Genomic DNA, 24,907 nt, shown 5'->3' on the forward strand with positions numbered 1-24,907 from the left:
TCTAATTTCCAGGTAGCCAGAGGTACCCTTTCACACATACACCCTGACCTCCCATTACTTGCCCAGTCTCCACCTCTTCTCCAGCACACACCTCAATCCACAGGTTCTGGGGAAAGAGGGTGCCCCAGTAGAGGCAGAGCCACTGTTCCATTCAGAATGGATGATATCTGTGCACATGGGGGTTCATCCATACATATAGCTAGGGGGCACTCGTCCATTGTGTGTTAAGAATTCTCAAGCAAAATGAGCTAAATTTTAGCTAGAACTGCAATATAGTGATCTGGTTTTGACATAGCCTCATGGATTTAGTGCCTTGCATTTTCAAGACTGAACTAAAACTGCTTGCAAACCGTATTTCATCACGCCCTTGTCTAATACTTTGTGGTTATCCTTCAGGCCAAAACAAAGAAAAGATATTAATCATTAGCCAAATAAAGTTGTCAGCCTGCTCCACCCTTTATTCTTTCCAAATAAAGATCAATTGGAATAGAATGGAATCTTCACCCTTTTAGGGGGAAAAGTAAAATGAAAGAACTGTAAATTATGGGCCAGAAAAATAACTTTTTGCAATGGGTGTCGATATGACATATCTAAGTCAGTAGGTTGTTGTTGTCATTGTTTATTGATAAAATAGGATGTTTTGTTTTCTTTCTATTATGCCTTAGAGGAGGGTAAAAGAAAGCATCTGTGCTAAAGCAACCAATCTGTATTTCACTAATTCTGAGTCAGACAGCAATAGTGCTACACAGAAAAAAGGAGTCTCCTTTAAATCAGTGTATTGTAATTGAAGCTGAATATCCTAACTTTTTGGTAATTCATCTACCTCTATTCATTAATGTATTTCTTCGTTAAAATTATGTAGTTGAGTAAAGTTGAGATCTGCACAATTTGTGTTTTCCTGTAGGGTAATATAAGTACAAACCTGTTTCATATTTTTACTGTTTGTTGCACAGAATTTTGGCAAGGTCTAGACATTTGAAAGGCTGGAGTGGAAGTACCACTATTTGATTTTTATGAAAAGATTTGCAAAAGTACGCTGACAGATTTAGAAACAAAAGGCCCATTAACTTTCAATGGGACTTGTGCAATTAAATCCCTTAGGTATTTTTGAAAAGCTTCCACTTAAGTCTTTGCTTCTTAGCTCTCAATGCACAGAGGGTAAGATGGAACATTTTGTTCTTCATTTCTAGAATCTTGTCCCTAAATTCAAGGTCTTGCACAATTCTGACCCTCCCTGCTTGCCCTTGTCTCTTACTATGTTACCTATTTCTCCTCTAATCAGCCAATAATTCCATTCTCAGTGCCCCATTTGCTTCTCCCTCACTTTCGTCCACATTCGCTCTGTTCACAGAATATCCTTCCTGAACCGGTCCACAACACCACTATCCTCTTTGCAATCAAATCCCATCTTAAGGCCCCTTTCTACTGTGATGCCAGATGATTGCAGCTTGTTTTGGGGTACTTGGGCAACAGGAAAAGCTCTCAAAACATTGTGCTGGATCTTCCGCTTAAGTCATTGCCCCAGCAGCACAAGAGAGACTTAAAACTGTCCTCTGGAGCCTTAAGGAGTCTTAAAGCTGCCTGTCAAATATGGGAATTACTTGGTGGTATGAGCATAGTCAGCTCTGTGCCATCAATTTTCCCACTTCATGTTGGGTTTGTGTGGAATAGCCTGGAGCTTGCTGGTGACCCTGGGCTTGCAAGACAGACCCTAGAGGACTGTTCCAGCTGTTGTCAGAACAGCCCTGTTTCAGTTCAGTGGTTGGGAGTGAAATGGTCCCCTGCCAACCCCAGGATCAGGATCAGGGGGAACATGGTATAATGTCTCTTCTGCTCCTCTTTCAGTGGAGCTGACCATCTATCCCATTATGATCTTAAAACGTATTATCAAAAAAGGCCAGTCATCACCTGGACACTTTACGTTATTGTACCTCTTTTCCCTAATCTCTGTCTTTCTGTTTTGTCCTTTTACAGTGCAGATGGTGCCATGGTAGAGACTGAGCCACTGTTCCGCCTGAGAGGGGCAGGGACCATGCCTCCTTTTGTGTTTGTCCAGGGCTTCCATTCTGTGGGCAAATAAATAATAAAGGAATAATAATTAAGAAATAAATTTAGGTCTCCTCAGAAAGGGTTAAATTCTGCCAGGTCTTGGATGGATATTCTATGGGGAAAGGATGGGGGGATTTGTAGAGTTTTTGCCCACTCTACCTGAGCCATGCAGGATGCAAAGAAGGGTGACCTGGTACTCCACTGAGAACTAAGTGGAAGGGCCTGGCTAATGTGCCTGGTGATACACCTTGGGCCCAAAGTGGTTTGGTGACATGACCAAAGCCCCCAACAAAACCTGACTACCTGCAGACACTCAGAAGCATTTGGGTGGTAATGTATGCTTTTCCTGCTTTGGACCTGTCATAATGTGTAATACTGAGGGAGATGAAACCAGGTCCTGTCCCCCAAACCCTTACCTATTAGGTCTACATCTTCCTGGACGAACAGAATGGATCAGGGAAACAACACTTGACTGCAAAAATTCCACTCCCTCTTGGCAACCAAAAGCCAGAATGTAACCCTAATATTTAACTCCACAAAGTTTTTAAAATAAATATATTTTCCATCCCATTTCTTTAGGCACAAAAGCACCAAGGAAAGTTATTTATCAAAGTGACTTGCATCCAAAATTAGGCACAAAATAAATATTCATATCATCATTATTAGTTGGTTTTGACTGGTGTTTTCATGATGCCACAACCACTTAACTATGAATTACCTGGCATGGGCTTTTCATGGAAGGAACTGTATGTTTGTTCTGTTTTATGCTGTCAGTGAGGTATAATCAATTGCTGCTGCTTCATTTGTACTGCCTATGACACTAGGGAAAATTAAAATTAGCATAAATAATTATAGCATTTAACCTTTCAGTATTAGCATGGAATAATATATAGGTGATAAAAAGGCAAAACTGCAGGGTAAAGGAATAATTTTCACAACTCACCATTTGATAAACAAAAAAGCCAATGCAAATAAAATGAAAGAAGAAGAGTGTATGACGTTAATTAATGTTACAGCATCTTAACGGAATCTTTACACTGTAATGTTTTTAAAATGAACTGAAAAACAAGATTATTAATCATGCAAAACGTAAACGGGGAAAACATTACACAGCTTCTTCCGCTACATGAAGAATGTGCCAGGAACCCACCATACATGTGGTATTGCCCTCCCTTGAGCTACATGTCAAGAGACAGCTTCAAAGGAATTAAGGAATAATGTCCTTTTCTGCTGCTCTTTCGTCCTCATATTTAAAGCAAATGTTGGGACAGTGTTGGCCTTAATTAAAAATGTGTTTTGATGTTGCTTCTTAAGGCATGATGGGAAAGTTTGGATGAAGTAGTTATGATTTACTGCCTGGAACACACCTAGTTTTCTAATGAGAGCAATGTATCATTTTTTCTTTGCAAGAGGTTTTACTGTTTAAATATTTTTTCCTAACTAATTCTTATTTCCACATATACAATGCGGAAAACAATGCAGTTACATTTCCATAATTTTCCACAAGTAAAAAAAGTAATGGAAAACCAATATGAGTAATAAATACAAAATATCCTCAGATTCTCATGTTGTTTCATTCCTTTTTGTCAACATTTAAAGCAGATAAGCTATACAGCAAAAGATCTAATACCTATTTAACTCTGGAACATATAAAGGATGACAATAAACCTAGAGAGAGAGAGTAGATATATGGATATACAGACAGGATAACATTTTCAAGGTTTCTGGTGGAATAGTCCTTACAACAGATGTATTTTTTAATTTAGGTTTTTTACTACAAGCTTAGATCATTCATAATTATACCCTTAGACAAGAAGGGGGTATAAATAAACTTGAATGGAAAGGAAACAGTCTGTACAATAATTTTCTTTGGATCACAAGTTTGAATTTTTAAAAAAGAGGCTTTCCTTGAAGGATAGGGTGAAAGGCATTTAAAATATGGCAATCTTCCCCACTTTCTTCTTTGTTTGAGCAGATGGCTGGTGGCCAGAAAAGGCTGGATTTGAAAAATACTAATTTGTCAGGCAGATTCTAGCCCTCTTACATAAAATGAATGACCAGAGCAGGAATAATCACAGCAGAGGGAAGGAGAAAGACGGACCAAGATGATCGTGTCTCAGAATTCTGATGGTCCTACTGAAGAACTGAAAGAAACAAACTACTGAAGAACGGAAGATAGATTAGAAAAATAGTTCAGGAAAAGCAACCATATGATCTGCTACTCCTGATCCTTGTCAGATACAGGTTCCAGAACTTCTTTTGAGTTGTTAAAATAACAATTTTAACACATAATAGAGGAAAAAAGGGAGAGCCTGGATTCAGAGACCTTGGATTCAGGGGTCCTGATAATCCAGAGACAAAAGTCAATAGTGAATTCCAGTACAGCAGCTTTGGTGTTTCCATCTGGGGACCAGAAAACATCTGAATGAATGAGAGGAATGATCTAACAATCAATAACTTTTTTCAAACCATCACAAGAAGCCTTTGAACAATATCACAAGAAGGAATAAAGGAGAAAAACTGTTCTAATGGAGGGGGAAATGGACCCAGAAACAAGACCACATCCACACACAGTACAGTTTTGAAATAATAAAGGTAAAAAGCAAATTAGTCTGGAAACAGTAGCTTCCACCCATAAGAAATATAGTTGAATCTGCTTGTAGCAAACTTGGTCATAGTAAAATGTGACTTACGGCAAAAAGGAAAGAACAGAGTAAATTGCTTCTGTTCATTCTAAATGACTTCCATTCCTCTGATAGGGATGCTTTACTGCTTATCATGAAGTTTCACCAGACTGAATTAAGTGGGTTCCACCCTGCAGACAAGCGCGGGAGATCAGTGCTACATTCCCAGGGGCAAACTTTGATCAGAGCAGGGAGATAAAATGAGAAGTTGCCTGTATCCTTTTTAAATTATTTATTATTAATTAATTATTATTATTGTGATTGCTTTTAAATAGACATTAAAGTCAAGCCTATTAGTCTAAATGTCTTAACCATTCAATAGCTGAGGGAAGGGCATTTTGCAAGTCAATGAGGGAACCAGGCAGCCCTTGCCAATGGATATAGCCTGCAAGTTATGATCTACATCTTCTAACTGGCCACAGCGACAAAGAGAAGAGTCACAGAGGCCCCACTATAGTCCTTTGCAGCACTTCTAATCACTCTATATCTGACGTCAGTGAGCTTTACCCACACATAGCATAGAAGATCAAAACCAGGGGGCTGGACTGTTGGATCTGTCATGAGATAGTCAGTGCCTATGACTGAAGCTTATTCTTGCTACCTAGTATCAGAGGGGTAGCCGTGTTAGTTGTAGGTGTTGGTCTCTGTCTGAGGGGTTGGAGCAGATGCGGTTGTACCTTGGTGCTTGGCCAACACCTACAAGATCTTCACCAAACATTCTCAAAACTATGATACCCGCACAAGGAAATAAGGAAACAAATCAACCGAGCCAGACATGTACCCAGAAGCCTCCTGCTACAAGACAAGCCCAAGAAAGAAACCAACAGAACTCCACTGGCCATCACCCACAGTCCTCAGCTTAAACCTCTCCAACGCATCATCAGTGATCTACAACCCATCCTGGACAATGATCCCTCTCTTTCACAGACTTTGGGAGGCAGGCCAGTCCTCGCCCACAGACAACCTGCCAACCTGAAGCATATCCTCACCAGCAACCACACACCACACCATAACAACTCTAACTCAGGAACCAATCCATGCAACAAACCTCGATGCCAACTCTGCCCACATATCTACACCAACAACACCATCACAGGACCTAACCAGATCAGCTACAACATCACCAGTTCATTCACCTGCACGTCCACCAATGTTATATATGCCATCATGTGCCAGCAATGCCCCTCTGCTATGTACATTGGCCAAACTGGACAGTCACTACGTAAAAGGATAAATGGACACAAGTCAGATATCAGGAATGGCAATATACAAAAAACTGTAGGAGAACACTTCAACCTCCCTGGCCACACAATAGCAGATGTAAAGGTAGCCATCTTACAGCAAAAAAACTTCAGGACCAGACTCCAAAAAGAAACTGCTGAGCTTCAGTTCATTTGCAAATTTGACACCATCAGATCAGGATTAAACAAAGACTGTGAATAGCTATCCAACTACAGAAGCAGTTTCTCCTCCCTTGGTGTTCACTCTTCAACTGCTAGCAGAGGACCTCACCCTCCCTGATTGAACTAACCTCATTATCTCCAGACTGATTCTGGCCAGCATATTTATACCTGCCTTGGAAATTTCCATTACATGCATCCGACGAAGTGGGCATTCACCCACGAAAGCTTATGCTCCAATACATCTGTTAGTCTTAAAGGTGCCACAGGACTCTCTTTTGTTTCTTGCTACCTAAGTATGCCATCTGGAGGTGATATGGAGGTTCTTTAACAGAATTGTCTAAATGGGGTGCTTTGAGCTAAGCTAGAGGATCAGAAGATTATACACATCTTTAAACAGGGGTAGATGTGGGATGTTTCCTTTAGGGGAAGGGGTAAGGAATAATCAGGGCCTCCTGAGTTTGCTGCAGCTACTCCCAGTAGGGATTGAAGAGATCTTGCTATAGCTGCTGCTGACAAGGAGCAAAGTTATATTATGGCTTTCCAGAGCCCCCAAATGCAAAGGGTGAAGAAAAGGGAATCTTGAGCTCACAAAGCACTTTCCTATTATATGAAAACTGTGTATAGAGAAGTTGTTGTAAAGAAACAAAATCCTTTTCCTTCTAACAGGGTTTCACAGTGCACCTATTAGGATCTGGAAACAAGAGTTGAAATCAGTTTAGATGTTAGAGGTTGAGCATAGTTCCTTTATACTTTTCAAACAGCCAAAGTAGGATTAAAGAATTTGCCTGTTTTGGTCTGTTGACACCCAGAAAAGCAGGAAACAAGTGCGTAAGCAAGCATAGCATTTAGAGTCAGATTTTACCATCAAGTCTGCACTTAGCTGTTATGGAAAGAGCTTATAGAATTTACTAGGGATAAATGGCAGCTACTAGGGGATCCTGTAGGTTGCAACAAGTGCCCTCTTCCCCTTCACTTTCCCCCTCCCTTTCCCCTTCCCCTCAGTTTACAGCCGGGCTTTTAAATCCGGCTGTGTGATTGTATTCAGAGTCACCAGCCCTCTGACTGGCCAGTAGTACTGATGACCCTAGAACTAGCAGCCAAGGTCTCTTCTGTCAAACCCCTTGCTGCTGCCTCCCTGGACTTCTTCCTACTCCTCCTTCTCAGCATTTCTTCCCTGTAATTTCCTTGGGTTGACCCTTCTTTCAAGGCTAGGATCCCAGGGCTTATTCTACTCCTTGGGTACCATCCTCACCCCACTCTACCCCCCAGACAGTGACTGAAGACTTACTACAGCCTCTTCTTGCTCTCACTTCCTGTTTTATAATCCTATCTTAGTTCCTCCTCTAGCAGGTTTCATTTGCCATTAAGATTTATCAATCCCTGGTTCCCCTCCAGGTGCAGCATATAAAGTTAACCTGCTCTCAGGGCTTGTGTGGGGTGGGCACCCCGATCGCACTAGCCCTAAAGATTAAAGACAAAATCTCAAAAATATGAACCAGCCAAAGCAGTGTCTTCTGCCTGAGCCTTGGAGAGCCTAAAATACTAGCTCTAAGAGAGCCTCTGGACTCTGCAGTTACAGACTATAATTTGGCATTTTTCCAAGGTGCCATGGAATTCACCATTTTGTATCAGGTAGGCACGAGTCATTCTCCTTTCTCTCTCCCTGCCTGTAGCTGTCTCTGGTTCCACAGGTGTCAACATAAGGAGGCATTAATTGGATTATCATGCACCCCCAACCCGCACTATTCTAGCAGCAGAATACTGTGGAACAAGAAATAGAGTCCAGCTTTCAGCAAATGAATGCAGCCAGGGTGTAGGGGAGAAGTGTAGGCTGGTGAGCAAGGCCCACTGGAGATCAGTGGAGCAGTTGAGGCCTGGGTAAGCTAAGGAAGGTAAGCTGCTGAAGCCAGCTGGGTCACCTGGACAACATCATGAAAGCTAAACCCTGACGAGTGGAACTGGGCTGCCTGGAGAGTATAACCTAAAACACGTTTGCAAATAATCCCAATTAAAATAATCATCCAAAAATGTTATGTCAAAGGGTATTTTCAACTAGTAGCCACGGTTATGTACATTTTCAGGGGGGTAGGAGCAAGGGAATGAAAGATGTTTCATAGCACTAGAATAAATTAATATTGCCATGGAACGTGGGGGTGCTGCTGCAGAATTTAGGAGTTGCTGCTGTGAAATTTTGTCCCTTTACACTGTGGAGTATCCAGGCCCTGGTTATTGCATAAAACCTTTCATACAAGCTCTATCCAAAATTATTGTACTGTACAGGGCTAAATTGGTAGCAGGGTCAGGTGAAACTAACTTCAGTAAGCAAGTGAGGTTTGATATGATTCATCTGAATTCTGACTCCTTGGAACATTCAAATAACAGAACTGAATAAAGGGGTTAACATTATTTAAAACTGGATGCCATTAGGTAATTCTGAAGTTCATCATGTGGGATGCTTCCATCTTTCCAAAACAGATCCAATTTTGGATGTGTAAATTATATGTTACTACTGAAGTATAATTCACACATTTAAGCCTCCATAGATGTTTAATCAATAATGCTCTGAGTAAATGTGTTTTTAGAGTCTATGAGCCATTACCCCTCAAAGGCTGTATGGTGGTGGCAGGAATTTTGTTGTCTTCATGTGGAAACTCATCAATGTCTATTGACATCTCTCTGTTTAATTGCAATTTAAATCAGGGTGTATTTCATTAGATCTTAAAATGGATTACAATGCTCCATTAATTTTGTCGTTATATATGTGAAAAATCTCGTCTTGATTCTATGGGTTGTATATGGGCCTCAGTCTGTGAAGGAAGTGCCTATTGACATCAGTGTGAGTTCTGCACGTGGACTGAAGGCATGATACGGCCCATTATTCTCAATTTTCCATAATCCAATTTCTGAGATAACACATCACAATGGAAATTGCTTATCTAGAAGACACAAATAAATATAGTCCAGGTTTATTGTATGGCTCAGATTTTTCTTCTCAGGATTCAAGAAATTCCAACATGTGTTCCATATCCACATTTCCATGCTTGTTGCTGAAAGGTATTCTCTTCTTTCTTTTAGTTCACCAAATATAACATTTATCTTTTAAAGATTAGATAGATAGATAGATGATAATGTGTTAGCCACTGAATATGCCAGAAAGGGAATCAGCAAAGGATCTGAGCCTGCTCCAATTGGATGTTGTGTTACTGATTTCAGGCAGAGCAGGATCAAACCCTAAATTATTACATTGATCCATTTTCTTGTTCTGTTTCACAATAGCAAGATTTAAAAATCTGAATATGTCTGGCTTGGCCAAATAGAGACGACAGGACGTGTAGATTGGGGGCTATGTACATTAATGAAGTAGAGTATCTGGGTGTAGTAAAAATGAGGTATAATTAGGAATGATAGGATGAAATTAAGCAAGGGACAATTTAGACGGAATAGCAAGGAAAAAATCCTACTAGTGAGGCCTATTAAATTATGGATTAGATTCCTAAAGAAGTAACATTACCACAAATGTGTTATGTAATGTTGGCTTGTGTGTTATACACGCTGGGGCTCTAAATGTAGCATTATATAAACAGATGATATTTAGATAATGATCTCTGACCCTGCGGCTTCCATGCCACATATCATGAATGAAATCAAAGTATTTAGAGCCCAGTTATGCCTTTAAGGCATAGCCCTCACTGAGGGTATTGCAATATTCCATCCCAAAACTCCCCAATACGCAAGAAGTGAAGAGAAAACAGTTGTGCCCTGTCCTACTCCGCTGCACACTAGCGGGGTAGCAAGGCAAATTTAATTTAAAGCCAATTACACAAAATCTAAGCAGTAAGCTTTAAGGCAGAATGTAGCTTTAAACCACAGTGAGGAAAGGCACCCTGCCCCAGAGGAAGCTCCAGAAGCCTTGTGCGTGAGGCTCTGGGAGCTCATACAGCAGCAGATATTGCTATAGTCTTTTACAGGGGCCAACATTTGCCCCTCCACACTGCACACTAAGCAAAAGCAAAAGGGAAGAAGGAATTCCAGTGCCTTTCTCCTGCTATCACATCTATGCAATGCAAGTAACCATTCTAACCAAAAGCAACTTTTGATTAAAATCAGGAAAGAGCAGTGTCAAATGCATAGGAGAGAGAACTAAAGAGTCTTAAAAAATACTAGGAAAAAATCTGGCAAACTGGCAAAAAATCTTTGGCTCTTCACTTGATAGATTCACCAATATTATTACAATGATTCTTGACCAAAAATGCTTCTGCTAAAATGTTTCCTATAAAGGTACCAAAGTGTCTCTAATCCAGCACAGTGCAGTTTATCTGAGAACCTGAATGGCTCATGCTGTACTTGTTGTTGTCGATATGGAATGAGACTTTTGCCCATACTCCTCTCGTTCCATAATTCATATCCAAAAAGCAAAGGCTACTGCAAATGGGCACACACTGGACATTACACTGCCGCTCAAAGTAAGGAACAAACTGAACCCAAAAGCTACAGTAGTTCTGACTCCTCCCCCTTAAATTCTCTGCAAAAAACATGGATTTATCCTTTAGGGAGTTAGATGGTCTCATCAAGGATTGCAAAAGTATGTAAAATGAGCAATTATTTTAAGCAATAGGAGAGAAAAATGTGGACATTAACACTGTGATGGGTTGTAGCCCATCTGTCCAGTTCTGTTATCAGTTCAGTACTGGTGACTGTAACTATGTTTACATTTAAAGCTGGAATTGTTAATAAGCCTGGTATAAAATAGTTACTCATGCATGGAGTGCGAGAGTTCTCTGAGTTATTGTAAAAGGTTTAAGTGAACATCCCTGATTGGCCAGTCACCAATCCCCCATAAGGAAACACACAGGCCATCCTAATGTCTCAGACATAAAAGTACACAACATTTTTGAAAATAGTATTTCCAAGATGGAGGAGGTAGCCCAGGATAGTTGAAATTAGTCATGCAGCAATTTCCTTCAACTTCATAGAACTGCTCCCACTGCTACCATTACATTCACTTGCAAAGTTATTGAATATAGCCAATGTGTAAACCATCCAGGGATTTAAAAATCAACAGTGCCAATTTAAAAACAATTTAATACTTTGGGCTCCATCTTTTGCAGAGCGTGTGTGGACTGTTGGCACACATAAGCACACAGTATAAAGTGACAAGCAGGATAGGAAATGCCAAGACACCTGATCATGTAATAGAGAATTTCTGCATGGCTTCTGAGTTACTCCTGCCTTGTCGGAGAGTCAGGCCAAACATGGGAGTGCATGTGGCTCATTTGCAAGCGCAGGGTCAGATTTAAGCCTACCTCTCCTCAGACCTATACACACACTATCCAAAGTCCAGCCCTTTTTTATACTGCATTCTTGCATTAAGGAAGTGGCCTTGAAGGTTAATTCCTCTCAGCACCGGGGACATCACCGAGTGCTTAACTTGACTACTTGAGCCCACAAAGTTCCTACTCGTTCTTTTCTCAAGGTGAAAAAACCAAGGGGGGGGGGTGAGAAAAGGGAGGGCCCAGTTCTGCTTTTGCTTAGGTCAATGGCAAATTCCCATTGACTTAAATGACAGCAGGAAGAATGTCATATCTTCTGTCTCAACTAGTCTGGTATGTCAGGTTCCTTTCAACTGCAGTAGCAATCGCTGCAATATAAAGGTAGAGCTGCAGCCTTTTCTATTCCAGTGTGTCTGTGCTTAATGTGCACATACTGCCCCTAATCCAGGGCCATGAAGTTTAATTTGGCAATGGAACCATGGTAGTGCCACTGAACGGGATGGATTTGGGGTACAAACCATCTGAATGGAGCAGAGATCATCCCTGTTGGGACTCTTTGTCCACTAGCATGTAGGGAGGAGATGGAAGTGGAGTGCAGCTAGAGGCTGGGGTGGAGGACCTGTTATGCACAACCTCCTATTCTCCCCCTGAAAAGGGGATCACATTAGGGTTACACCAGTGGTTGCAGCTCTCTGTCCTGGCAAGAAAATAACTTCTCCCTCCCCATTCCACACATCACCCCATGGTTAGATACTCAGACAACACCCTGGGGAGCAAAATTAGGTCTGGGTGGAGCAAAGAAAAGAAGAGGGGAAACTACAGTTATGAAAATACTGGCAAAAAAATTTTTTTTAGACTATAGCTATTGCACAGTATCCTGTACTCATTCTGTTAGCTGGAGTATGGTTGGGGAAGTACTTCAGCATTGGGTATTTTGCATTAACTTTTAGTGGAAGTTTTGTGTTGGCACTCTTAGGACGGACCTCAAATGCAGTGTCCTTTGTGGGTAACATAGATACTAAATTCAATCAGATAATACTTAGATGTATGATGGACTATAATTAGATGAGAATTTTGATTTTTTCATAAAGATTTCTGATAGAATTGTTCATTGATTGCTTCAGCAGTCACTGAGTTTTCAAGGTAAAAATAAATTAACTCTTGTGGTCCATAAAACAATAGTACACTTTGTAATTTGTACACTTTACACACTATCTTTTTATACTGATTGAATATATCTATCAAAGAGCAAGAATTGCAATGGCTACTGTTCACTGATAATTAAAGAAAAAAAATGGGGAAAGTAGGTCAAACAGGTATTGCTATCATATCCATGAACTGTGGGGTTTTTGTTTTTTGTTTATTTGTTTGTTTGGTTTTTTGTAAAGAACAATAATGATAATATATTAAAGTGATGAGACCAGAATTAATTCAAATAATGTTGGGCTTGATTCGTGAAAAAAAATCCTTACATAGTAAGATGCCATTATTTCTATACTTTTTCTATGCACAAGTCATGGTCAGCATTCAACAGCTCAGAAAGAGAAGTTTCAGATTTATATAGGTGTAGTTTTATCTAAACACTCAATTCCATGGGAACAACAAAACAAGTCTGTGGAAAAAACTACCCTTTCTAGTGCAGAACTAAACTGATCAGAAACTGAAATTCAGACAGACTCTGATTCCAGGAAATTATTACTACAATTTTAGCAACCACCATGTTGCAGTCAGATAAGAAGAACAAAATGGGCACACAGAAAAAAAATGCTACATAAATTATATTAAAATAGTCCTTTGCCTTCTGCACATTAGCACAACTTCCATCTTCAGTCAAATATAAATTCATATTCTTTTAAAAAAATATGGAATCTAAACAAAACCAGGAATTACTATAAAATACTTAAGATGCTTTTAAAAGTAATAGATTCCTTCATTTGAATGCAATTAACAGATTGTGCTATACTTTTACAGTATGTATAAAAATGTTTTGTTCAATACACAATGTGGACATATTTATGCACACAATATTTCTAAACAAAATATATCAGCACTGTAAATAAAATGATACTTTCGTTTTGTTCTTTTAATTCAGCTCACACACACACACACACACACACACACACACACACACACACCATTAAAGAATAAAATGTGTACCTTGGAGAAATAAGCCAGCAAGTGGAGAGAGTGATTTTTTGAACACTGATTTTGTAGCTGGCATAAGTTTCTGAAAAAAGCATTGATTAAAGAAGGAATGAGTGGGATTGTGCTATCGCTAAATTAGATTAGCATTGCCTGCTGTTTGGAACATTTTTGCAAAGGCCAAATAGTGTTAATATGTCTATCATGGCAAAACTTTGGGGGTTTTTTGTTTTTGTTTTTTTTACATTTTTCCTATTTCAATTTAAATTGGTGCTTGTTCAGTAAACAACTTTGAACCATAACCTAAAAGGACACTGTCAACTTAAAAGGCACACTTTTGTCTGAAAATGCTTTGCCTAGTGTTGTTACAAGGAACTTTTAAGATTACTGTAATGGAGAGAAATTAGAAAAAAACATTCTCTTTTCAGTTTGTTTTTACTGTGTGCATTTGACAATATTTTTTCATGATCAGTATTAGTGTTTCCTTTTTATAGTCAGTCACTTTCCTCTGGTGTTTGTGTGCGTCTTTTAGGCAGCAGGAGAGGAGAGAAAAACATTTTTTAAAATTAGGTATATGTGATTGTAAAATCACAAAAATTGGCAGGAGGATTCGGGGCAGGGGCAATACCTGAAACTACTTTTAATTCAGAGGGGGAGAGAGAGAGAGAGAGACTAGACCTCATGTTCTTGGTGATACTTTAAACTTTAGTGGGGAAATAAAATCTACATAACACATTTATTTTTTTCTTTCCTTCTTAAAGTAACTTGCCAACCCCCACCCCCATTTTTAAATTATTTTCCACAGGATAAATTCTACTCTCAGAATACTCAGTGGAATTACTTTGAGTTTAAGATATGTAACTGAGAACAGAATCTGACCTGATGATGTTTATAATTTTAAACAGCCCATGGACGTAAATCAATAAGCTCAAGTGAGACATTACATTTATAAGTAGATAAATTCCTTAGCTGTATTTTGTAAAATATACCTTAATTAGTCTATATAGCTGTGTTGTGGCACAACTCCTGCACTCCTTACTTGAGTAAAATTCCTCTCAAAGTCAATGAGACTTTTGTTTGATTAAGGTTTGCAGGATCAGGCCCTTTGTGAACATAAAATATTTTCCTCTTAATTTACACTGTTTCAGGAGGATTATTTAAGACTCTTAAAGCCACATCGCAATCTCGCTTAAACAAGTTTTATACTGATGTAACTTCTTTGACTTCAACAAACTTACTCCTGATTTAAACCCTGGTGTTTGCAAGATCCCAGTAAAGCCCAATTGGAATTCTTGGTAACTTTTTGTTACTATCTAATGAAATAGGCTTGTTTTTTAAACAATTTCTGTGAGAACTTCAGGCTGTTTCACAGAGATGTGATTCTCTTTTTGTGTATCTTTCTTCATTTATGTTTTCTTTTTATACTTGTTTTATATTTGTCAATAACTTTAAAATATAATCTCAGAAATAAAATAATACCATTTACCCTGTGAAAAAATCTTTGCATTAATACAAATACAGCCATTTAACCACTCTCCTGGGGGGTTGTAGCTGTTTATGTCACTCGTCTCCCATTTTAGCATCATTCTTTAAAATGAAGGGGGAAAAAATCAACTTGCAATTTAGACAGTTACCAAATTACCAAAACTAGTGCTGCAACTCTTAATGAGCAAAACCATTAACAATTTTCCTACTGCAGCCCCTGTTCAAATACCTTGGACACCTTGTTAGCACAGAATGAGGTGTTCAATCAAGAGACTGGGAATTGGAAGTACCAGGGCACAGTTTTGAGTGGTGATTACAAGGGCATGAGTGTGAGTGCCAAAGTAACAGTCTTCTACACTGCAGGAAGCTGAGAAACCTACAAGTCTACATTTGTAAATCAGCCTGGATGATTACAGTAGTCACAAGCAAAGAACATATGAAACAATTATTTGTACCATTCTTCCACTCTTTTAATTTGCTCTTAAAATGAACACAGTGCTACTTAGAGCCATTGGTGCTTTGTCTTTGTAAATTTAGTACATGGCTTCATATTTTTCAAAGTGGCAACCTAAATGGCATAAAAGTAGAACTATAACAAAGAACTATTGTTGCTTGATTGTTAAATCACTTTAACTGCAATAATCTAAGCTTATATTAATACTCAGACATGTCTTTACATTCCTCTTACGTTTCTATGGCAGATCTGCAGAAATGTAATGATTTTAGACATTTCTCGCTGTCCTAAATTGTTTAGCCAAAAAGACAGTTTTTCTTTTTTAAATTAGTAAATTTAAAATGTAAGTTTTGTCTGTGTTAATATAACATCCTAAGCACTGATAGCCTTATGTTCCATTTACACACAAAAACCACACAATTTCAATTTTGTAAAGATACTCCTTTGAAATGTATTTTTCCAAGTAGTGCAATGTAAAAAGAATCCTGAGCACATTTAAATCTTGCTTTCTATGTGCAAAAGCTATTAGATGCTAATTGCATATTAAAAAGGAAGAATTAGTTAGTTAAGCAAGACGTAATATAATGATAAAGAATTAAAGTATATCGGACTTTGAAGGGCTAAAAATATTATTGTTTTTAAATTAACTATTTCAACATGTTTTGCATTTATTTTTCTATATTTATATATACACTGTTAATAAAATGCACACTGCCATTGGCTTAAAGAAAATATTTTTTCAGTTTGAAAATAACTAAAATAGCTACTTTAAAATTACAAAACATCCCATACTTTTTACATGTATATACTCAGAATAGTACTAAGTTAATTAGCATCTCAATTATGCTAAATGACTATATAGATACCAGGAAAATATTTGTTTTTAATTTTTTGTTGATTAAGAAATACCATATAAAAACTTCTCACACAGGAAGAATGAGTGTATTTCTTTGTGTAGTGTTTATAACATGAAAATGCATTGTTCAAATGATGAAATTATCAATAGCATATACTTCCCTGGCTAATTGCACTTTGAGATCTGCAAAAATATTACAATTAGCTCCAAATTTAATTTCAGTCATTATGTGTAAAGATTCACACAGACATTCTTTTAGACTAGTCCCTGACTTTACTGCATATTCCGAGAATATCATAACTATATATCTAATCAACAAAGGAAACGAATACTTACGCTTCTAAATAAAATAGTAAAAATAACATTAAAAGACTAGAGTGCAAATATTTTAAAAGCCAAACAATGCTGTGCAATATATTCCCTTTCAAAAAAGTTATACTGTGTGTCTAAACTATGTTTTAGGGAATTGAAAAGTGTAACATAACGTCTATTGTACACTTTATTATTTTTATTACTATACTAAGGGAACTCTTGTAACTCTAAATAAAACATGGTAATGTGTAATTTTATAATGCTACATACCTCTTAGAAACTCATCATAACACCCCTCGGCCCCCCAAAACAGCTGCTGCAACTGGCTACTATTGACTTTAAAAGGCTTCCTTTTGCAAGTACTAAAGTCTGTTTTTAATCATCGTAGGGTTTCCAAATGTAGAGGGCGCTGTTGTTCATGTATTTTGCAAGCATTTCCTGATGAGGGGGAAAAATATTTGTTTAAAAGCTTGATGCTTTTATATTTTTAGTTTCCCTTAAATATCAGTGGAATTGTTGACACAAATTCTACACTGCATTTTATGTGATGAGTTTACTAAAGTAAACCCTTATGCAACAAATTAATACTGGGTGCCCGCTATCATAACCAAAGTTAAATGTTTTTCAGGGTTTTCATTATAATCTCCATTTGGCAAACCTCTGTAATTTGGCTATAATGTTTCTTCCATCCTAAAACTTACATATAATTTTTTTTAAATAGCCATAAGTATTTAGGAACAATTTTTAATTGCAAGGATGAGAAGAAATTCAAATATACTATTTTGGGGCTCTTCTTCTGCATTTCCTTATCTCTAAAGTACTTGGAAGTTTACAGAGAAATATTACAGGTGTTTGTCCATAATGTTGTCTAGACATAAACACAAACATACCGAACAAGAAAGATGCTTGGCGTTTACATTTTATAGCCAGCTAGTGTGCAATCACTTTTCTTCAGAACTTTATATATGCATATCTTAACATTGTATCTTCACACTTGTGAGTCACAGGAAAATGTAACTGCTGGAAAGGAGCCACTACTTCTTCCAAGTAAATGTCTCAAATGTCCATCATGTTCATCATAATGTGCCACATGTTAGACATTTCCATTAAAAAATTGTTGTTGGGGTTTTTTTCCACAGTAGAAAGAACAAATTACAAATCCTCAAAGGGGTAAAAAAAGTTGATAAAATCATCTTAATGTTGATTTAAATCAGCAAAAATCAAGGAAACTTACAGTTAAGGCTGACACTCTATATTTAACTTGCACAACTGCACCTATGTACTTTAGCCGGGAGGGAAGAGTGCGTATCCTGCAGTCCATGTCTGAAGTCAATGGGAGTTTTGCCTGAGTAAGAATTACAGGATCAGGCCTGGGATATCTCACATCTGTTAGTGCCTTGAGTTCCCTACACCACCTAAGCACTGCGGGGTGTGTTAAAGCCAAAGTAACAGGCTTAGCTCTGAATGTATTTGTGGATATAAGTCAGACTCTAAATATTGCTTTAACATGCTTTTTTTTGTGCATGTGTGTGATTTAATTCTTATTTGCCAATGTAATCTGACCTTCCCCAACTAATTATTAGCTGAAAGACAAGATTTGAAGAAAAGTATTCTAGAAGTACTTTTTTGTGTGTGCAGTTCACTAACAACTCAATTGATCCTAAAACATTCTGCAATACAATATATATACCACATCTGAGCCTTAAAACTAGGTTCCTAAAAGTAAATATTAAGATAAATAAATTTTCATGTGTCACTACAAGCCAAGGCTTTCCCACTTTGTGGAATACTTTAAAATAAACTGATTACTTAGAAGTAACAAACAAGCCCTAGGAATACATCGCTCACCAAAACTACTCATAATTTGCTGTGTGCATGTCAGACTAATCAAAACTTTGCCTTGTTAAAATTACATCTAAGCTCTAATAAAAATGACCATTGTTAGCTCTTTTCTGGAATCCAGGCTCATGCAAAAGTTTCCCACCTGATCAAGGCTTAAACATAACTGAAATAGAAGTTGTATTTTATGATTGGCAAGTTCTTTGGGACCAAGATACCCCCCAGCCTGACTGACTAGGACCCAGCAATGCATTTTGGCCCTGTCTGTATGTCAAGACACTGCCATCAAAACAATGGCTCATATTACATGAAAATCTTGTGCAAATGAGCCATAATGGGAGAGAATGACAATCTCCTAAGACCATGCAGCAGGATTCTCCTTTGATCTGAAATACTGTTAATCTTTCTCAAACATAACACTAAGTATACTTGGCAAATCCTGTATGAGAAAGTCCCTATAGTGCAGGTCTGCAGATAGAGAGCCATAAGTGAAATACACACCAATAAAACGTTCCATATTGGCTGGAAATTTCTTTGCACTTATGGGCATTTTTGCAAACAAGTTAAACAATATGTTTAATTAATAAAGGACATTTCCTGCTGGATATGAAGTTCTTGTTCACAGTCTTATTTAATTAAGAAGCTGCAGTGTTTAAGATATTAAAACAGTGTTTTGAGGAGGTTTAGCATTTTTAAAAACACGGCCTTTATTTAGATAGGCTTTAGGACTCAGCCTGACTCTAAATTATAGTTTTAATATGATGTTTCAGGGGAAGAAAAAAAATCAAATTGCATAAGGCAAGTTTTTTCATTGGTAACAAAAGTATGATATAGGAGTTTATACTTTATTAATGATGCTTAAAGCAAAGATCTGGAATGGTATGTCTCAAATGAGGTCATTTATCAACTTCAGGATAGTAAAAACTTCTCCTTGGTCTGTATTATAGCCAGATCGCACCTTTTTGTTGTGCAGCCAAATATGCAAGGCCTATGTAGACGAATGCAAACAGAGTAAATCATGTTGATTCAGTGCTAGTAGGAAATATGCCTCTTCAGTTGTGTGCTGCTTTTGAAGTACTGCCTAAAAATCAGCCTTCGGCTTCAAAGCAAGGGGATTATAGCCTTTATCCAGCAATTAATATGGCTGAAACTCAAAATGTCAGCACCTGACGACTATGCAGGCTGGACAGTAGCCTGGTGGGGGTCCAGTCCCCTGAAGAATTGGAATTCACTATAAAAAATAGTGAATAAATAGACTGAAATATTTGGGGAAAGGACATAAAATTTTAACTTCTAACGACCTTTCTATATTTTGACATGCAGGGGGAAAAATTGTGGTGTCCCTTGACCTTTAACCTGCCTTATCCACCTAGATCATTTTAATCTCCCACCAACTGTTAAGCAGAAAGGAGTGCTATTAAAGGGGAAAGCTATTCCTTTTGCCTTCATACATAGATCAGATGACAACCTCTCCAAGTCCCTCCTCTCTGTCAGAGTTCAAGGGTTCAAAGATGGTCAGAATATCAAGCAACAGAAAGCCAGCAGGACTGCTGCAAAAAGAGTTTAAACACTTTATATTATGCAGAGTGGTCCCAAAAAAAAGGGTTATTTTGAAATTTTACTTCTTAATTGACTATTTTCTTAAGTGGTCTCTTTTGATAACAAGCTCTCATAATCTTCTAATTTTATGGAAAAAACACTTGTTAGATGCAAAAATCCTAAATTATTTTAATTTGTACCCAAATTCAGTTACCTAATAGCCTTTTCAATGCAACCACTAAATATAGAGTTACAAAAGAAACTTTGTGGAGATTGTCACAGAGGCATTTATTTACCTAAACACTTATAAAGCATGAATACTTCATGATCTAGCTCTGACACTTCTAATTTATGTTGCAAGAAAAATATATAATAATAGGGATATGCAGCTAATTACTAGATAACACCAGATGGCATTTTCAACAGTGCAATATACATACTGTAGTACCTTTTAACCAGCTTTTTCTATTTCTAATCTTTAACCATACACAGTGTTTGTTTCTTTCCAGATTTTCCATTTGCTTTGAAGAAAACACCCACAGAGTACCCATGCTTAAAGTACTTACAGAATAGTATCACTACAACATGACAAGCTAAACAATGTGTTTCATTAATAAAGAATGTTTGATATTAAATGCAGAGTTCTTATTTCAAAATGGCAAAAAAAACTGTATGAATGAGGGATGGAGGATAATAATTGCACAACATAGTATTAATACAATTGTGCGTATGCTGAATGTAATACATGTGCCACTTTCTAAATATATTTACATACACACATATATACAGAGACATTAGAAATAATAGAAATTAGAAGACTACATTAGATTTTGGGTTTTAGATTTGGCCTTTCATACTCTGGGTACCCTAAAATGCTTGACAGTGTTTCCACTGAATTTAGCTAAATACAGTAGTGGTGGTGCAATAACAGTCATTAAGTGTAACACAATAGCTCCTGCTCTGACTTGGAGATTAGAATCTGTCTTACTGAGACAGAGAATTTTGGCTGGGAAGTAGGCTTATCCTTACTCTATTCACAAAGTGTCATGGAGACATTGCCTAGACAGGCAGCAGGGACGGGCAAAAGGGATTTTGGATTAACATCTCATCTGCAGGACGGTATCTCAAACAGTTCAACACCTCTGTGGTGTTGCACTGCCATGTCAGAATTAAGAATCAACCCAAGTCCTGGTGTGAGACTTGAACCCATGACCTTGTAGCCAAGAGGTTAAAAAAAAAAAAAGGACTAGCAACTGAGCCACACTGTCATTATTGATATGTGCTCACATCTATTGACATCAGTGTTGACTACAGTTTGACCTTGGAGCAGAAAACTGTTGCCCAAAGATTTTAAAAGTAGACAATATCTTGCAGCAAGCTTTGAGATTTTTTTCCCTATTGGAAGCCATTTTTCCTACCAGACAGCAGCAGTTTTCAGCATAAACCTAATCTCTAAATATTAGTATCATAAATACCTTAAAAGAATTTGGATACCTTTCAAATCTGTCAAGGTTCACAGTATTTAATTAGGTAATTTTAAATTGATTAGAACATACAAATTAGACCAGGTTCTGATAACAAGGTACTTTTTTGTATGAATAGTAGAATATTGACAATTATTTTCATTATAAATTTATTTATATTTTGTATAGTACTCAAAAGCCTTCTGGGCACTTCACAGACATGGAAGTCAACAGATTCTTGCCCCAAAGAATCTATTATCTCAGTACACAGAAAAAGAAAGGGAGAGGAAGAAGTGTATTGAACTGCTACTGTGTCTGTGATGCAAAGCAAAGGAAAACTAGTTGGGGATATATTTTGTTGAGAGGAAATGTACATAAATTTAGTTCTGATTTGATATGCGAGCGATTCTCATGGCCTTGATCCCCCTCCCATTGAAGTTAGTGTAGCTGAATTAGACATTTGATGAATGCAGCATTTGATGAGTGGACCTATTGACTCTGAAAACTCATTCAAATTTGACAGTAAAGCTAATTATATTTAGCCAAGTATTAAAATCTAAGCATCTGAGGACCATCCAGATTTGCATAAAGATGTCCTGAAAAAGTGATGTTCTGAATTCAGATTCAGATTCAGTTTAGGTTGCAGTTTGATTCCAAAACCAATTCTTGTTTAGGGTTCAGGTCTGGTTATTTATTTATTATGTGTTTCTTTATATTCACAGGAATTTACAAAGGTGCCGATATCCCAAGTTCTAGCCACCTGAGACATTAATTTCAAAACACAAATCATAGTAGACAGACCAATCCGGCAGTAAACTCTGCCACACACTAGCAATCACCAGACCAGCAAATCTTTACAGCAAAACAGATAAAAGACTATTTCTGTCTCCTCTGATATCTCAAGGGATTCCCTACTCCCCAAAAGCCATAGTGAAAAGATAAGTTGATTTGATGATGATGATGATGAAATACTGCAACTTCTTTTAATCAGATTTTCGCCCCAAATACTGGAAACCTTTCTAGAGCAGCAGGATTTAGGAAATTTTGGTTGCACCTCAATCAGAACAGAAAAATAGGCCCCATCTGCTACTAAATCCAAACCCTGAACCAAATCATCTGGCCTTGGAATCTATTAATCTTGTTTTTCCATTGGAAGTATTTGGACAGAGAGCCTCAGAGCTCTCCATCTAGTGAGGATTCATAGAATTATTTATGAAGTTGTAGGCAAAGCATATCACTGAATACAACCCTTCTGCAACCACAGCATTTCCCGACTTGTAACTTCTAATGTATAGATTTGGTTTGCTCCTGTAAAGGGACTATCTAGCTATTCTTTCAGACTGGGCATAAATGGACAACTTAGATTATTAATAAAGATCTCTAATACAGATACATAATCAAGTTCAAGATTTGATGAGTTACTTCATAAATGCCTCACAAATGCTTTTTTTCTTGGTGACTGTTACAGGTCTTTCTTTAACTGAGGCAGGCATACATCTGGAATTAGTTGTTTTAAGTTCTAAAGTGAATAGCAAGTAGATGGCCAGTTGCTGAATATTATTTCGCTCTGCTTATAAAGACCATTCACCCCAACCTTTACATTACTATTGTATTATATTTATACTGGTGATGGTGACCAAATGGCACCCCACACAAATTCATGGCATTTGATAATTTTAGGAGATGCAGCCTATTGCACTCTCCCTCCTTCAACCATTTTCCCCTGTAGAAGATACCACTCTCCCTTCCTACCTCTCTTTTAATTAGTTGTGTGCTCTGGCATAAGATTCATGGAGGGTATGAGTCTTGGATTTGGAGTACACCACATTCTATGATCACCAGAGTGAAGCTATTCAATCAGCAAGTGATACTCTGAGGCCCTTCATAGAGACAACTACATGTTGTAGGGAAGATGCGTAGGCCCCAGAAGCTAAGGGAAGCACCTCAAGGTAACAAGAGCCTCCACCCCAACTTTTCTGTACTTCCAGGAAACACTAAATGACAAGCCAACATCCTCATAAGGGGGGAAGGAGTGGTCCCTAGAGCAGTAGAATCATAGAATATCAGGGTTGGAAGAGACCTCAGGAGGTCATCTAGTCCAACCCCCTGCTCAAAGCAGGACCAACCCCAACTAAATCATCCCAGCCAGAGCTTCGTCAAGCCAGGCCTTAAAAACCTCTAAGGATGGAGATTCCACCACCTCCCTAGGTAACCCATTCCAGTGCTTCACCACCCACATGCTGATCCATGTCTGAAATCGCAGAGCACAATGTACTCTGTCCAACCAGAGCAGCAGAAATATTCGCTGTACTGGGAAATTACATGGAGGCTGGAGCAGGTAGGTCACTCCATCTTAGTGCCAGGAAGGCATGAAGCATTTGAGGCTTCACTACAGGAAGGCCAAAGACTCCAACAGTTGGTCCTGAAGTCTCACTCTACATGCCTCTTTTAAGCGAAGCATGGCTGGATGCGGTCAAGGGACCCCAGTACAGAACCTGAAGTGCCTCATGATCCCCACCTCAACCGCTCCTGGCCAGGGCAAGGAGGTGCTAGGAACCATGGAAGATGTCCCAGAAAACCTGGAGGATGAGGGGCATGTGAGTCTGTACTTTTATCTGGTGGAGCATATTGAATAAGCCTCCAGTTACAAACCTGAGGATGACCCTGAGCTGTGGCAGGAACCAGAATCCCCCCACTGATATCCCTACTTGTTGTGCTAAATTCCTGATTTTAAGATCAAGGGCAATTTTCTTACCATTAATAGCCTCTTCTTCCTTATGGGCTACAAAGGCTGTCTGAGGATCAGGGATAGTGAGACAGTTACATTCCTGAAATGCTGAATATCAAAACGGTGGCCTTCCACAGCAAAGTTATGTCATGTGGGGAGATTTCTCAGCTTCTTCCCGAGGTCAAAAATATAATTCTCTTCTTCTCTTTGAATTGGCAGGACCTCTGAGATCAAGAGGGCAGGAGCAGTATCCCAGAGGCAGCAGAGATAGACTGATAAGGAACCTGGAGGAGCTGCTCATAGGGATGGACAGGAGAAACCAGGAGAAATTTGAATTCCTCAGGGCACAGAAGGTACAGTCTCTTCAGCAGGAAGAGACATTTACAAACCTGCTCATGGAGCTGGAGACATGCCACAGGGAACACGTACATTCCCTATGGAGACGATCATCGAACTGGTGGCTGAAAGAATGCAATGTCCACCTCCTGCCAATGCCCCAGTACTAGCCCATCAGCCGCCTCCTACTCCTTCTCTTCTGGCTGTCACCAACTGTGCTGCTGAGCCTGCAGATCCTGTTTAATGACCCCTACAACTGCTCAGGATAACGACTCTGAGCCTGTAGGAGTCCCGGACTGCCACCATGTACAGGACATAAGAACATAAGAAAGGCCAGATTGGGTCAG

General features: G+C 38.4%; 1 long non-coding RNA gene across 2 annotated transcripts in view; it reads right to left on the reverse strand.

The window, feature by feature from the left end:
- The window catches only part of LOC101952782 (uncharacterized), a 35,703-nt gene that overhangs the window by 4,108 nt on the left and 6,688 nt on the right, over nucleotides 1-24,907 (reverse strand). The window contains exons 1-3 of one of the 2 annotated variants that reach the window (XR_002889294.3): nucleotides 16,926-18,275; nucleotides 2,768-2,869; nucleotides 1,932-2,066 (exon numbers count right to left, since the gene is read on the reverse strand). This is a non-coding gene — a long non-coding RNA (uncharacterized LOC101952782). Of the gene's footprint in view, nucleotides 1-1,931; nucleotides 2,067-2,767; nucleotides 2,870-16,925; nucleotides 18,276-24,907 lie in introns of those variants that run through there. The other variant, XR_006175248.2, reaches the window with a different exon arrangement.

The sequence above is a fragment of the Chrysemys picta genome, chromosome 9 (genome assembly GCF_011386835.1).
Source record: "Chrysemys picta bellii isolate R12L10 chromosome 9, ASM1138683v2, whole genome shotgun sequence".
Taxonomy (NCBI): Eukaryota; Metazoa; Chordata; order Testudines; family Emydidae; genus Chrysemys; species Chrysemys picta.